At 44.5% G+C, this 14,765-nt stretch overlaps 1 long non-coding RNA gene across 1 annotated transcript; it reads right to left on the bottom strand.

Annotated features, from left to right (window-relative positions):
- Nucleotides 1-11,018: 11,018 nt before the first annotated feature.
- On the bottom strand, nucleotides 11,019-12,967 carry LOC121780010. Its single transcript, XR_006045971.1, has 2 exons — nucleotides 12,296-12,967; nucleotides 11,019-11,415 (listed from the first exon to the last, which is right to left on the bottom strand). It is a non-coding gene; the product is annotated as an uncharacterized LOC121780010 (long non-coding RNA).
- Nucleotides 12,968-14,765: the final 1,798 nt, after the last annotated feature.

The following is a 14,765-nucleotide window of genomic DNA, read 5'->3' as shown; positions in this document are numbered from 1 at the left end:
TTTGCAATTTATTCAAAAACGACGTTTAATTGCTCACGTTTTTAATTATGAAACCAAATCGATATGCCAATTTCAGTTCAGTCTACTATAGATGGTTATGGTTCCCTGATGGATCCGCGAATTTCTGATGTTAGTAAATGCTGGTAGAGAATAAAGACTACGACACAAAGAATTTACGTGGTTCGATTTACTGAAGTAAATCTACGTCCACGGGAAGAAGGGAGGGCAAGATTGTATTGCTTGATCTGGGATTACAGCTTACAACACAGACTTGCTATATGGTATTTTATCTCTAGAGAGCTTAACCCTGTCTATCTGATCTAAGTCCTATTTATACATTGAACTAGGATCGTGGTTTGCAGCCCCACTAACAAGATCGTGGGTGAGCAATAACTGCTCAATAACTGCTTCGTACCACTAAATAGATCGTGGGTATAGTGGAGGTCATGGAGGCCTTTCATGAGTCCACTAACTCCTAGTTCGGTCGAATGCTGAGACCGAACTGCTGGACTTTACCGATCAGCTCTTGCCGATCTGAGAGGAGAGCTTGACTGGTCGGCTTTTACCGAGCTGTAGGCTGAGTCCGAACTCTTTGGTCGTGCCGAACTCTTTGGTGCCGAACAGATACTCTTTCTTGGGCTCTGGGCTGATGGGCCGTCACTGTTATTGGGCTTGCCATTAGGGTTTAGTTCGTACCCCATCACTACCCCCCCCCGAAAAGCGAAGTGAATCACTTCGGCGAGGTGAGTCACTTCGGCATTCTGGATAACGGTAAGGGGGAGGCTGACGTCAGGGGATGTGCCTTGCGCGTGCCTGCATTAAATGCGACAGTAAAATCCAGCCGTTGAATCCTGAAAAGGTGGGATTCGAAACAGCGCAACGATTTCGAAATCTTTCCCGAATCTGATAAATATGCTCTTTCTTCCTCATTTGAACACTTTTGCTGTTGCGTCTTCTATACTCTCTCTTTCTCGAGAAATTTTCTTCCGCTTTCAAGAGCTTCTTCAGACTTTCTTCACGTTCAAAAAGTAAGAAAAATGTCTTCTTCTTCTTCTTCGGAGTCGGGTAGCGGTAGGAGAGGCGGTAAGGGGTCTTCTGGCCGGAAAGAGTCCGGGGAGAAGACCGTAGAGTATTTCCATAGTATTTTGAGTAAGGATACTGTGATATCCCTACCCGAAAAATACTTTTTTCCTGGGGGGAAGGCGGTGGTACCTGACGGTGATCATAGGGCTGACTCCCCGCCGGAGGGTTACGCCACCGTGTACGAGGCCAGCTTAGAATGCGGGCTTCGTTTCCCCCTTCCCCTTGCCTTTGTAGAGTTGCTAGATTTTTTTCAACTCCCTTTAGGTCAGGTGACTCCGAACTCTTGGAGGCACTTATCGGCTTTTGCTGCCGAACTGCGTAAGTTAGGAAGGGATTTGTCTTTGAAGGCGATCCTTAAATTCTTTCAATTTAAGAGGAAGGGGTCTTGGTTTTACTTGATCCCTGTACAGCCCTTTAGGGCCTTTTGTAAAACGAAGTGGCCGAAGTGGCAAAACCGCTTCTTCTACTATGATAGGACCGCGGCTCCTAGTTTTCCCTGGAGAGGGCCGAAGTCCGTTATCCGTCATCCTCGGCCTGAACCGTTGGACGAGCTCGATGGCGAGCTCAACAAGATTCCCATAGTTAGGAAACAATACACGGAGTCTGAGCTCGTCAAGGGCGACGTCGTGTTCGACATCTCGTCTTCGGACGAAGAGGCCGAGGGTGAGGATTTCTCTTTATCTTTATGCTCTACTGCTTTAACGAAGAAAATCTGACTTTGCTTTCTTGCTTTTTGGCAGTGTACATGCTGAATAAGGCTATCCGAAAGTCCTCCGAGCTTGTGGAGCCGGAGGGGCAGAGAGCCCCTCGCTCGGCGTCTGAAGCCGAGAAGAATCCGAAGAGGCAAAAAACCTCTTCTTCGGATCCGAAAGTGCCGGAGTCGTGTTCGGCTAAAGGGAAGGGGAAATTTCATGAGTCCCCAAGAGTGCCGGGGAAAGACCTGGTCATCTCCGAGGTGGTTGCAGACATCCCGGAACACGTCCCTGAGCCTTTTCAATGGCCGACGAATTTTGTGGAGGTAAGCTTTCTGACTTGGCTTCTTTTCCACATTTTTTGATGGCCATTCTGTTGAGTTTTTTCCTTGTTCATCTTCAGAGAGCCAAGCTCGTCTCCGTGGAGCTCTCCAAAGCATCCCACGACTACGAGGAGATGCAGAAGAAGTTGCATCTTGCTCGTAGTCTGGCCGAACAGGCTGAGGCCAAATTTGAGAGGGCCCGAGCTGCTAGGATCTCGGCTCAGGATGAAGCCCGGTCAGCCAAAAACCAGCTCATCATCCTGCAAGAGCAGACGAAGCACCGGGAGGCTCAGAAGGAGGCTGCCGCCGTGGCTGCCCAGGGGGAGGCTCTCCGTGTTTACACGGAGAAACTCTTTTGAGCAGCCAGTTCTCGGCCTTTGTCGGTAGTCTGGTAAGGCTAATTACCGATAAGGGCGAGCAGGGGGCCGACGTCGTGCTGCCTCTGTACAGCCGAGAGATAGCAGCTCGGCTTCAGAATCTGCCGCTCCTTGAGGAGCTCGCTTCATCCTCGGTCCTGCTTTCTGCAGACCGAGTCCGGAGTTGTCGAGCTGATCGGGACGAGAACCTGGAGGCTATCTTTGCCTCCGTGGGACCCGTTTCACCCGCTTCGACTTACAACGGAGAGGGTGAGGCCGAGTCGCTGGAGCTGGAGGCCGAAGTCGAGCGGGCCGGGCATCCGGAGAAGGAAGCCGATCAGGAGGCGGAGGCGAGGCCGGCAGGATGCGAGGCCGAGGCTGAGGTAGCTCAGGAGAAAGAAGCTGAACCAGACCAAGGAGCCGGAGACGAAGCTGGCGGAGTATGATTTCGTCTCCCTTCTCTTAGTCTAGTTTCTTCCTTGTAAAATGGCCTTGAAGCCCTCCTAGTGTAAAAATTTTCCTTGTGAATGAAAAATTCTCTACACTTGTCTTCGTATAGCTTTTCGTACTCGCCTTTATTCCTGTTGTATTTTACTATCTGCTCGGTACAGCTGCCGAACTAATATAGCTGCTTTGTACTCAAGGAGATGGAGATACTTCACTGGAAACGGCTGTACTCTTCGGCTTTAGACGAAGCTGAGAAAAGAGCTATAGCCGATCAGACGAAGAATGACGAGCTTCTGGCTCGTTTAGTGAAGCTGGAGGCCGATAATAAGGACTTAGAGTCCGATAAGAAGGATCTGGAGGCCGAGCTGAATACGACCATTGCTGAGAGGACTGCGTACGAGGATTACATCCGTGTGCGCGGGGGGAGTGACCATATCAGATGTTCAGAGTCGAGTTGACGAACTGTGGGAGGAATATCATGTACTCCGGAGGAACAATGCGCTGGAGAGCTCGGCTTGCCAACAAGTTGTGAAATCATTGCGGCGCTGGGCTTCTCGGTACGACATCATTCTTTCCCGGCGTCCCTCAATCGGGAGATTCCTTAGGCATTTCCCGCCAACAGATGCTCGTACTCCAGATCAAGCCTCTGGTTCCCTTGTTCAAAATCCTACTCCCAGTCAACAACGAACTCCGGAACAGCCGGAAACGTCAAGACGAGAACGGGCTCAGGAGCAACCGGAATCGTCAAGACAGGGACGGACTGAAATTCGCCGAGGAGTTGTGACTATGAGCGAGCAAGATCAGCAGATGCTTATTGCAGAGACTTTTCATCGCCGAGGGGTTAGAGCTTCTGGGGCTCGCGGAAGAGGTGTTGGGTCGAGGATAGCATCTCGTCGACCTGCTTATTCTTCATCTGCTCGGAACAACCGAACTCGGCTTCCAGAGGATTTTGCAGATAGGTGGCTTAACTTTAGCAACCGAGGACAGTAGAATAGTCCTTTGTAATGGCGTAATGCCTTCTCGTAGGGGAGCTGAATTGTCTGCCGAACGAGATTTAATAAATGAAATTTTTTCCTTTCGCTTTTATCACTGCTTACTTACAGCTCTGCGAAACAATTTCATCGTGCTCGTCATCGGTCTTATGAAGTGAGCTTCTTTGATCGGACTCGTATTTGGACTTTGAAGTAAGCTTCTTTGACCGGACTTGGTTTGTGTTCTAATTTGGCGATTTTTGTCGCCGGGATCGAACTTTCCCTTGTCCTAATTCGGCGAGTTTTATCGCGTGGATCGGACTTTCCCAGTTAACCGAAGTGGTCTTATGCAGTAAACCTCTTTGACTAGACATGGTCGTCCTCGGTCTTATGAGGTAAACTTCTTTGACCGAACTTGGTCGTCCTAATTCGGCGAGGTTTATCGCGTGGATCGGACTTTCCCTTATTGCAGTTCGTTTCAGACGAAGTGCTTGATTCTTAAGCTGAATTGTGGTCTTGTATCTTCCTGAGAAGCTTGGACTCACAATCGTTGGCTTATTGCAGTTCGTTTCAGACGAAGTGCTTGTTAAGCTGAATTGCGGTCTTGTATCCTCCTTGGAAGCTTGGACTCACAATCGTTGGCTTATTGCAGTTCGTTTCAGACGGACTGCTTGTTAAGCTGAATTGTGGTCTTATATCCTCCTTAGAAGCTTGGACTCACAATAGTCTTTAATAATCGATCTAAAAAGGGGATCAGTCTTTAAAGAACGATATACCTTGGTACCATTTGTAAGAGACGACAAGCACATAGAGACAAAACACATAGAGAAAAAATGAAAAAGATGAAGGAAAAAAACTTTAAACTTTTTTTTTTTTTTTTTAAAAACGACAAGTAAAAGGTACAAGTAAGAAACAAACAAATAAAAACATATACCCCTATGACCGAACTAGACACGAGACGGACTGACCGGACTTTTGTCTCTTACAAGTGGAACTTCTTGAGGTTGGAGACGTGCCATGTTCGGGGTACTTGTTCTCCTGACATGTGAGTCAATTTATAAGACCCTTTGCCGAGGACTTCTGACACCCGATATGGACCCTCCCATGTGGGTTCGAGTTTGCCCAGCTTTTCTGCTCGGCTTACTTCGTTGTTTCTCAAGACGAGATTTCCCACTTGAAATTGAAGCTTTTTCACCCTTTGGTTATAATACCGGGCAACTTGCTCCTTATACTTGGCTGCTTTTATGCACGCCAATTCTCTTCTTTCTTCGGCGAGATCTAGTTCTGCTCTCAGTCCGTCGTCATTCATTTCTGAGGAGAAATTTAGAGTTCGGGGACTGGGTACGCCGATCTCCACCGGAATTACGGCTTCAGTGCCGTACACCAGACTATACGGAGTTTCACCGTTGGAGGTTTTGGGTGTAGTTCGGTAGGACCATAGGACTTGAGGGAGATTTTCTACCCATTGTCCTTTGGCTTGTTCTAACCGAGCTTTTAACCCTTTCACCAGAATCCGGTTCGTTACTTCCGTTTGTCCGTTTGCTTGGGGATGGGAGACCGAAGTGAACCGCTGTTGAATGTTCAGCTCTTGGCACCAATTCTTGAACGTCTTGTCGGTGAACTGAGTCCCATTATCCGAGATGAGGATGTGGGGTATGCCAAATCGGCACACTATGTTCTTCCAGACGAAGTCCAATGCCTTTGAGCTCGTTATCGTAGCTAATGGTTCAGCCTCCACCCACTTCGTGAAGTAGTCCACGGCAACGATAAGGAATTTCATTTGCCGAGGAGCTTGAGGAAGTGGTCCCACTATGTCTATGCCCCATTGCATGAAAGGCCAAGGGCTTTGCATAGTGTATAGATCGGTCTGCGGCATCCTTGGGACATTTGCATGAATTTGGCACTTCGTACACTTCTTGACGAGCTGCACTGCCTCTTGTACCATGGTTGGCCAATAATATCCCCATCTCAGAACTTTTTTAGCTAAAGCTCTGACTCCGATGTGGCTACCGCACGATCCTTCATGAACTTCTCTGAGGATGTAGTCCGTCTCTTCTGGTCCTACGCACCGCAATAACGGCTGGAGGTAAGACTTTCTAAAGAGGACTCCTTCATGAAGTTCGTACCGAAGTGCTCGGCACGTGATCTTCCGAGCTTCTCTCTTATCCTCGGGCAATTGTCCTTGATCCAGATACTGCAAGATCGGCGTCATCCAGTTCGGCGAGCTGGATACTGAATGTACCTCGGCTTCATCAATGCTTCGATGCATTAATTCTTCCGCCTTTGAGCTCGGATCTGAGGCCAACTTACTTAAGGTATCTGCTCGGCTATTTTCCGCTCTGGGAATGCGGATTATCCGAAAATAGGAGAAACTTCGGCTGATGCTTTGCGCTTTGTCCAAATACTTCTTCATTCTCTCGTCACGGGCTTCACTTGTACCCAACATGTGATTTACTATGACTTGTGAATCACAATGGACTTTGAGAGATTTGACGAGCAGACTTTGCGCTAACTGGAGTCCGGCCAGGAGGGCTTCGTACTCGGCTTCATTATTAGTAGTGGGGAATAGGAACCGAAGTGAGTAGGCTACCTCGTGTCCGTCGGGAGCGACAAGTAAAATACCAGCTCCACTTCCCATCTTGTTTGAAGCTCCATCTACGAATCCGCTCCAGCAGTCCGGCGGCTCTACTTCGGATTCCAAGGGCTGTGCTAGTTCGGCATTGGCAGAATTCTTATGTTCGGCAATAACAGGAATTGCTTGATCGAACTTTGCTTCTGCAAGAAAATCTGCCAAGGCTTGTCCCTTGATGGCTTTCCGAGGTAGATATTCAATTGTGTGCTCTCCCAGCTCTATGGCCCACTTGGCGATTCTGCCTGATGCTTCTGGCTTGGTCAAAACTTGCCGAAGAGGCAGATCGGTTAAGACGCATACCTTGTGAGCATAGAAGTATGGCCGCAGTCTCCTTGCTGCATTTACTAACGCCAGAGCAATTTTTTCCAGAGGTTGATACCTTGTTTCTGGACCTCTTAATGCTCGGCTTGTAAAGTAGATGGGAAGCTGCTTTAGGCCTTCTTCTCGTACAAGCACCGCGCTGATGGTTTGATCCGATGCCGCTAAGTATAAGAATATTACTTCGGCTTCGGTTGGAGCAGAGAGAATAGGAAGCTCGGCTAGATAACTTTTGAGCTCGTCAAAGGCCTTTTTCTGCTCGGCTCCCCACTCGAACTTTGGTGCCTTTTTCAACACCGTGAAGAACGGCAGTTGCTTTTCGGCTGCTTGAGAAAGGAATCGATTCAGTGCGGCTAGACATCCGGTTAGCCTTTGCACGTCATGTATGGACTTCGGCATCGCCATGTTTTGAACAACTTGAACTTTTGAGGGGTTTGCCTTGAGTCCGTCCTTTGAAACCCAACAACCCAGAAACTTTCCCGAATCTACCAAAAAGGTACACTTTTGGGGATTAAGTTTGAGGTTGGCTTTCTTGAGCACGTTGAGAGTGGACTTGAGGTTGTGCTCGTACTCCGAAGTGCTTTTGCTTTTGACGACTATATCGTCAACATACACTTCGACCTCCTTTCCAATCAGGTGCCGAAAAAGCTTGTCTACCATCCTTTGATAAGTGGCTCCGGCATTCTTTAAACCGAATGCCATCTTTTTATAAGCGAAAATGCCGAAATCAGTAATGAAGGCCGTTTTTGAAGCGTCAATCTCATCCATTAAAACTTGATGGTATCCTTTGTACAGATCAAGAAAACAAAAAATTTCAAAGCCTATCAAAGCTTCTACTTTTTTATCTATGTTCGGAAGGGGATAGCAATCTTTGGGACAGTGCTTATTTAGATCGGTGAAATCTATGCACATCCGCCATCCTCCTTCCTTTTTCTTGATCATGACAGGATTGGCCACCCACGAAGGATACTTCACTTCGAATAACACATCCGCCTTCAATAATTGACGGACTTCGTCATGGATGACTTGACTTCGTTCTGCCGCAAAGAGTCTTTGCTTCTGTTTTATCGGCCGGACTGAAGGATCAATATTTAACCGATGAGTGATTACCTCGGGGGGCACTCCGGTCATGTCCAACGAAGACCATGCAAAGACGTCTTTATACTCCTTGAGGAGCTGGATGGTTTTTTCCCGAAGTAGGGGCGTTCCCGCGAAGCCGATCTTAACCGTTCTGGATGGATCGTCTTCGTACAGCTGAACTGTCATCGAGTTCGGCTCCGGTATGACTTCGGTCATCGCCTCTGACTCCGGCTGCTGTGATTGCTATGCTTGGTGGTGCCGATCTGACTGCTCGGCACTTCTAAGCGCAATTTGCAGACATTCCTTTGCTCTCTTTTGGTCACCTCGGATGACCGCTATCCCTCCTTTAGTAGGGATCTTGATGGTGAGGTGATAAGTGGAGCAAACGGCCCGAACTGTGTTGAGCCAGTCTCTTCCCAGGATGATGTTGTACGGGGACCGAGCTTTCACCACGAAAAACTCAATCATCGTACTGGAGCTAGTAGGCGCTTTCCCCACCGTGATCGGAAGGCTGATAATACCTTCAGGGCGGGTGTCCTCCTGGGCGAAGCTCTTCAGGGGAAGCGGAGCCGGACTGAGCCGAGCTGGGTCCACTTCTAGTTTGTCGAAGCACTCTTTAAAAAGAATGCTGACTGACGCTCCTGTATCCACAAACACCCTGTGGATCAGTTTGTTTGCCACTCCGGCTTGGATGACAATGGCGTCTTGGTGAGGAGAGATGGCCGGGACGGGATCAGCAGCCGAGAACGTAATCACTTCGTCCTGCTTCAGCCTTTTATGCGTTGGCTCCTCTCGATTGGAGCCTCTGCGCTCTGACTTTAGGGACGACTTGGTCTTCCCGGCAGGGAGCGCGTCAATAGTCTGGATTACTCCATCATATTGCGGCTCGTCATCGTCTTCGGGATCCGGCTGCCTTTTCGGATTCTGAGGAGCGCAGTTCGCACCACTCTGCTTTTTATTCTTCTTTGGCTGCTTGCTTTGGTATTTTTTCAATGTCCCTGCCTTCACAAGAACATCGATACCTGCAGCCAAGTTTCTGCACTCCTCAGTATCGTGACCGTGGTCTTGATGGTAGGAGCAGTAGCTATCCTGTGGTCGGCGCGCGGCTGATTTCGTCATCCGCTTTGGCTTTTCGAATAGGTCAGAGTGCAGTTCGAAAATTTCCGCTCTCGGCTTGTTCAGCGGTACGAACTGAGCGGGCGGCTTCTCGGGATTGAGACGGGGTCCCAATCTGTCTTGCACCGGAGCCCTTTGAATTCTTTCAAATGGAGTCCGGCGAGGATGCCCCTGATCGCTATGATCGGGCTTCCTTCTGTCTCCTCGGGTCGATGAGCTGTCTAACGACCGTTTGCGACGGTCTGCCTCATCGGCCCGGGAGTACTGGTCCGCAATGTCCCACATTTCCTGAGCTGTCTGCGGACCGCACTCAACGAGCTTCCTGTAGAGAGCTCCGGGCAGGATTCCATTTTGGAATGCCGAGATGACAAGCAGATCGTTGAGATCGTCTACTTGCAGGCATTCCTTGTGGAATCTTGTCATAAAGTCGCTGATTTTTTCGTCGCGACCTTGACGAATGGAAAGCAGCTGAGCCGAAGTGATTCGGGCTTCCGCTTTCTGAAAGAACCTCCTGTGGAAGGCATCCATTAGATCTCGGTAAGATCTGATGCTGCCCTGGGGGAGGCTATCGAACCACCTTCTCGCGTTCCCGATGAGCAGCTCGGGAAACAGCTTGCACATGTGGACCTCGTTGAGACCCTGGTTCGCCATGTTATATTGATAGCGCCCCAAGAAATCGTGAGGGTCCACGAGCCCGTCGTAAGTCATCGACGGAGTTCGGTAGTTCTGTGGTAGGGGAGTTCGGGTGATGTCGTCCGAGAACGGAGTCTTCAGTGCTCCGTACACGGCGAATCCGATATCTCGTCGGTATGGAGGAGATTGAGTTCTCCTGTGATTCCGGTACCGAGGAGGAACTGGAACATGTTGGGGACGGGGATTCTTTCTCCTGGGAGATGCGACACTACTGCGGTAGTGACTTTCTTGTGCGGAGGGAGAAGGAGAATCCGTCGTTTTCGTCTCCGGCTGCTTTTGGCTTTTTTGCAGGAAGGTTAAGAATTCCTCCTGCTTCGCCGCCAAAAACTGCTTGACAGCCTCATTCAAATCGGGCTGCTGGGAAGACTCAGTGGGACGATTTTTGGAGCGGCTTGTTCCTTCGCCATGAGAACTGGTGGTGGATTTATCCCTAGGCTGTTTTCCAGACCTATGGGATGGATTGGCTTCCTCCTGGTTCTCACGGGCAGGAATACGGGTACTCTGCGATCTGGTATGCATTTTTTGGGTGGAAAAAATGGATCAAAAATTCGCTTTATCACAAATTTTGTTCTCTGTTTCCCACAGACGGCGCCAGTGATGGATCCGCGAATTTCTGATGTTAGTAAATGCTGGTAGAGAATAAAGACTACGACACAAAGAATTTACGTGGTTCGATTTACTGAAGTAAATCTACGTCCACGGGAAGAAGGGAGGGCAAGATTGTATTGCTTGATCTGGGATTACAGCTTACAACACAGACTTGCTATATGGTATTTTATCTCTAGAGAGCTTAACCCTGTCTATCTGATCTAAGTCCTATTTATACATTGAACTAGGATCGTGGTTTGCAGCCCCACTAACAAGATCGTGGGTGAGCAATAACTGCTCAATAACTGCTTCGTACCACTAAATAGATCGTGGGTATAGTGGAGGTCATGGAGGCCTTTCATGAGTCCACTAACTCCTAGTTCGGTCGAATGCTGAGACCGAACTGCTGGACTTTACCGATCAGCTCTTGCCGATCTGAGAGGAGAGCTTGACTGGTCGGCTTTTACCGAGCTGTAGGCTGAGTCCGAACTCTTTGGTCGTGCCGAACTCTTTGGTGCCGAACAGATACTCTTTCTTGGGCTCTGGGCTGATGGGCCGTCACTGTTATTGGGCTTGCCATTAGGGTTTAGTTCGTACCCCATTCCCCAACCTATCTATGATCCTCTATCGGCTTTACTATCATGCGAAAGACTAAAAATTTGATAAACAGAATGGGAAAATTAGATGAAAAAGCTTAATTGAAGACTAAAAAGTCAATATGACTCGAAGCTTAAAGTCTGTTCTTATTATAAATCAAATGAATTGTAATATTATCACAAAGACAACATGTTTATAAACAAATAAAGCTATATGTTCGGAATGAATTCATGTGAGTTTTTCAGGCACATTTATGTAAGTATCAATCAAGCTTACTAAGTAGGGCTACCACCAGTTCTCCTTCACAATCTTCGATTTCTCGAATATGAATTTACCCTCCTTGTATAGCTGTGACGCGTGATTTCAAGCCCGTTCGTATTTCCACCCCAGCACTTCGCTGCAGTCTGCACACGAGATATCAGCAACTGTGTTGAGACCAGTCATGAGATTTCTGTCCTCTTTGGGCCCGACAGCAATGTTCATGGCGAGGGAGATCAGAAAGGCTCGTCCGTGTCTTCCCTGGCATAGAAATTATGAGTGATGTGCATATCCGATGACAAATGCATCACCACGAGATACAGCCTCACGAGTAGGGAAGCTATATCAACCAAATTTAGAGAATGGTGCCAAATGCGTATTAATTAGTTCGAATTTGCAGATCTTTTTGCATGACATACAAATTCCAGAAATATCTAGTTAGCTTCGGATACTATTTCTACTCTACGGCCTTGTTTTTCTTGGTCGTGCAGTGTGCTCGACTCTGCAACTTATGCTACATAAAAATGCATCGTACAGAAGACCAAAAAGGCCAATGGTGACATAGCTTTGCAACTTAGTTCTCTATCAAAATGCATCATACAAAGACGATGAAGGGCAGTTTAGTTGGTAAGATGCTTCCCCTCAAACAGGGTTCGAGTCACCACGGCCACATAATGAATGAGGAACCATTATTAATCATCATTTTAAAAGAAGGCGTCATATAGAAACCAAAAAGAAATCGATTCTGGAACTTAGTTCAACCGACTGACTACATCAAAATGCATCAAACCAAGACTAGAAGAGTCGTGTGCAGCAACTTTGTTATACATCAAAATGCATCGTTCAACGACTGAAAAACCCATTGTCAAGGTGATACAGAGGCAACTTAGTTCTAAGCCAAAATGCATCACACAGAGACTAGAAAAGATGATGGAAACCAACATTATATAGCTCTGCAACTTAGTTCTACATCCAAATACATCATACGAAGACAAAAAATGATGATGATGCAATTTAGTTCTACATCAAAACGAATCGTAAAACGACTAAGAAAGCAGCTGGAAAGATGACACATAGCCAGGAATCAGTATACCTTAACATTTACAAGGGCAAATGTTCACAACAAGATCAAATGCTTCACCTGAAATGCCTTCGAGATTATGTCATCGTGTAGACAGACGTGATTCCGGCATTTGTAGCAGCTGTAGAGACGAGGCCCGACTAATTCATCCATTCAACTACACAATTTCTAGACCAAAAAACTTAATTCACAATTTAAAAGGCTGCAATTTATTAAGAACACTAAGTAATTGAATCAATAGCAGGAATAACAACCTCAAATTCTTCACCTCAGTATCAAATAAAAAGAAATATGCATCAAAACACATGAATTCCAGAAACAAAATCAATCATTAAAGTGTCAGATTCGAATACAAAACGCATAAACTGATCAATATATTCAAAACCCCCAATCTAAACAGAACAATCCATGAGGTAAAAGTAAAAGCATAATCCAACCAAAATCATACAGCGTTTTTTATAAAAAAAAAGGATGATTACCCTAAAATCAGCAAGATTAACCGATTCCGATTGGTTGCAGAACAATAAAAAAATGAGGAATTATAATCGAAATAGAAAAATCAAGCAGCTCCGCAAAAGGCAGTGGTGGATCAAAATTCAAGAGTGAAATACAAGCAAAAATCAGAAGAAAAACAGAAAGATGATTAAGAAGTAGTAATCTGTTAGAAGATTTTGCAACACTAAACGATTCTGCAGACTGTAGTGAATGTACAGTGTTCACATAAAAAAATTATTTTATTATTGGTGCTAAATTATCTGTTACAAAAATAAATAATAGTGAGACTGACAGGATGAATTTTTACTAACTTTAATCAATTAATTATGATAATTTTTTGCGAAAATTTAATTAATAAATTTATGTCAAGAGACTGAATTTATTATAAATGACCTCTGTATTAAAATGACGCACACTACATCAATGGTATTTTTATTTTGACTCAATAATTTTTGGGCATGAGATTAAGGAATCGTATTGAAAAAATAAGATAGAGAAAAATATTTGTTGAAATAAAGTAAGAATGATTGGATTTTTTTTTAAATAAAAAGAGAAATGACTCAGCTTAATTGGAACATTGCAAAAAAAGTATAATTCGACTTAGTTGAGACGGAAGGAGTACATTATATATACTGTACAAATTATTCAAAGGCTAATTAATAACTTAAAACTTATTAAATTTAATTGTATTTTACAAATTTGATAAGACTAGGCTTAATATTGAATACTATCGTTAAGATTAGGCTTAACATTGATAATTCGGTTAAAAAAATCCTAACACAAATAACCTTAAAATAGCAACTCAATAAATAATAACATGAGCTATGTAGTTCACATTAAATAACTTTTAAAATATAGTCGTTTATTTTTTGACAAATAAATTAAGAAAGAAAAGTTTAGCACGTCAAAAAGATAAAGTAGAAGAGATAATAAGATAATAAAGTAAAAGAGAGATTGAAATACGAAAAAGAAAATTTATTACTTTCAGCCAAAAATTAGAATTGGAAAGATAACTCAATCAACAATTAAGATACCCGATATCCATTTTGACAGACCTAGAGATAATAAAGTAAAATATAGATTGAAATACGGAAGAGAAAATTTATTACTTTTTGCTAAAAATATAATTGGAAAGATAACTCAATCAACAATTAAAGTTAGGATAAGCAAAATTTCATAAATACACATGAAAATATATTAGGTATTGGAAAATTATACTCATATTTTACTTTTTTAGTATTTTACTCTAATGCTTTACAATGAATATTTAGATGAAAAAACTAAAAAGCAATAAGTATTTAAGAAAAATACTACTATAAATTTTATCTCTCCAAGAGATGCATACTATTACACCTTCGAATTCAAACAACAGCCATATAAAAATGTATTATAAATACTCCGTATTAAATTATCAAGGGATATATATTAATTTAAAAAATTCAATAATATTGATGGTCAGATTGGCTGAAGGTTAGTCTGAAATATGAAAATTTAAAATTAGAGTTGTGATTTGTAAAAAAATGACAACTTCAACGACCCTTAACTCAATAATCTGGTAACACGATAATATTGGTCTGAACTTAATCTCGTAGGTCTAAAATCCACATTCTATTTATTAAATAAAAAATTCAAATCTATCCGGTACCGCCGAAATTTGCCAATTTTGAACAGAAACAGCCGCCATTCGGTTCAAGTTCAAAATAGAAACTGCTACCATGCAGTTTGGATCTAAACCAAAACATGCAATTTCCGACACTGTCAACCAATCATTTAACATAATTATTGACAGATGTGGCACACCGTGAGTTTAATTTGTAACGACGACCAGAGTTTTGGTCTCAGAAAATATTACGTTATGATAAGAAATTTGAGTTTTCATCATCTCATCGAACTATATGCATCGTCTTTTCGATTTATATATCACTTACAAATAAGTGGAACTATAATCAGTATAAGAGTAGAGGTCAACAATGGTCCTGAACATATGTTCATTTTACGATTTTGGTCTTATACTTTATTTTTTGAATTTTTGCAT

Source organism: Salvia splendens, chromosome 19, assembly GCF_004379255.2.
Source record: "Salvia splendens isolate huo1 chromosome 19, SspV2, whole genome shotgun sequence".
Classification (NCBI taxonomy): Eukaryota; Viridiplantae; Streptophyta; class Magnoliopsida; order Lamiales; family Lamiaceae; genus Salvia; species Salvia splendens.
The sequence above is the reverse complement of the archived record's forward strand: the minus strand, read 5'-3'. Positions and strand labels throughout refer to the sequence as shown.